This window comes from Balaenoptera musculus, chromosome 1 (assembly GCF_009873245.2).
Source record: "Balaenoptera musculus isolate JJ_BM4_2016_0621 chromosome 1, mBalMus1.pri.v3, whole genome shotgun sequence".
Lineage (NCBI taxonomy): Eukaryota > Metazoa > Chordata > Mammalia > Artiodactyla > Balaenopteridae > Balaenoptera > Balaenoptera musculus.
Genome location: NC_045785.1, coordinates 148,848,333 through 148,850,538, shown reverse-complemented (window position 1 = coordinate 148,850,538; position 2,206 = coordinate 148,848,333).

Genomic DNA, 2,206 nt, shown 5'->3' with positions numbered 1-2,206 from the left:
TGGAATCTGAGAGCCATCTGGAGAGATGGAGACAGGGAGGTCCCCTTCCTGGTCAGAACCACTCAAACAAACCCTCAGGGCTGCAGAGACCCCCTTGCCTTGATGAGCCAGTTTTCCCTGCCAGCAACTGTTCTGAGTCAAGGAATCGGGGAGGAAAAAGAGGGAAGTACGGGGCAGACAGAGCTGAAGGAGATGGTTGTGAGAAAGCAAGGGAGACACAGTGGATCCTGCTCTTTCTGTAAAGGAAAGAAGCTACTCTTGGTTTCATTTTTGATTCATGGGGGAAATTTGAGCTTATCTCACTTGTCTGCTTTCAGTGCTTAAGAACTGAAAACTTGCTGTCTTTTGGGGATAAAGCAGAAATGCAGGTTTTTCTCTTGCACAGTAATTGGGGACCCATAATCAGGATGGGGGAGAAAAGGGTTTCGATGAGAAAATCTTAGGGAACTTGAATCCTCATTTGTCCATCTCCTCATCCTTGGTCAGGATTGTGGCTATTACCCTAGTTGGAGGAGCATCTGGGTCTGGGAAGAGGCCTGAGACTCTGCATTTTCAACCCTCTCCCAGGTGCTGTTGTTGTTTCTGGACCATATTTTCAGTAGTAGGTTGTCTATCAGTGCTGTAGGGAGGCAGCTTGTGTTCCAAGATCTCGGCCTGTGCACAGTCAGGAAGTCTATCTGTCTATCTGACTGAAGTGCCCTATAGACATCCTGCACTTTGCTTTTCTTTCTGCTTACAGCAAAGGGACAAAATAGCTGAACACTTTCTTTATGTCAATTCTTTGAATCATTCACATTTCCTAAGTTCTTGGAGTCATCTGGAAAGCAGGGGGTGATACAATTCTTGAGTCTGGAAGCCTTGATTCTGGAGCTTTTCCTGCAAGTGTGTCTTGATTCTATTCTAAATGACTGATCAGAAGGACCAAGGTAACAATCACTGCTTTTCAAGACCAACAGGGATGGAAATAATGATGAAAGGAAAGAGTCTGGAAAAAGCTTCCAGTTGGGTCAGGTTTTTGGCAACATATGCTTCTTTTGTGTGTTCCATATCCTCTCCCTAGAGCCAATGCCTGTTTTCCTGCTGGGCGCATAGGAACAACTGTGCACATCTGTCTCCTGGGCTATCCTTTCTGCTCAGCCGCCTGCTAGTCAACACAGATTCTTCTCAGGCAGATCCCATGGTGCTAGGGTGTAGTGTGTACTTTTGTATGAAGAGTCCCCAGTCGGCTCCAGTGCTGTCAGATGGAGTGTGAATTAAGGGCCCATCTGCCCAGGTGGAACCATTTCTGAGCTAATTTGTAGCAGAGGCTGAACCTGCAGGGCAGTCTTTGTTTCCAAGCCTCTTGGGAGCAATGCAAGAGGGTCCACATGCCCTTGGGTCTGCCCCTTGCCTCATAATCCCAGGTCATGGGGATGTTCCTCTTCAACCTAATAAAACTGTGTATTTCCTCTCAAGTCTCTGTCAGGCCCCTACAGCAATTGGCTTATGTGTCATGATGTGATGGATTTTGCCAAGAAGAAATGCCTGTCTGCTTTCCTGGCAGAGAAAGATTTCTTGGATGATACCTCTCCAGTCTGGGCAGACCATGAAAATCCTGACAGCCTGCAGGGGTGTGAATGCACTGAGTAGTTACCAAGCAATGGCCCCCTTCTCCTGTCAGGGCTCCCCCCAGCTTTGACATTTGCTATGGGGTGGGGAGTTACTCTGTACTCAGAAGCTTATGCTTAATGCCCTTGAACCTCTAAACCTCAATCCTAGGAGGCGGCTGGATGGAGGACTTGTGACTCAGTAAAGACAGCACTAGATGCAAGGATTCTAGACCAAACTGTGATGCTGTAGGTAGGCACATTGCTTAACTCTTTAAGACTAAATTTCACTTCCTGTAAATTTGAGAGTATTTGACTCATTCATTTATTCATTCACTTAATATGTACTAATTTAATGTATATATTACATCTACAGAGCTGTGTGGAGGCTCTGTAACAAATACAAAGGGAAGGAAAAATAACATTTTAAAGCATCCACCCACAATATGCCTTTTGACTCAAAATATTCTGAGTGCCAGCAGCATTGGCATCATTTGGAAGCCTGTTAGAAATGCAGAATCTTGAGTCCCACTCCAGACTATGAATCGGAAACTACATTTTAACAGGATCCCACTGCTGATTTGTTCACCCATTAAAGTTTGAGGAGTACTGACTACATG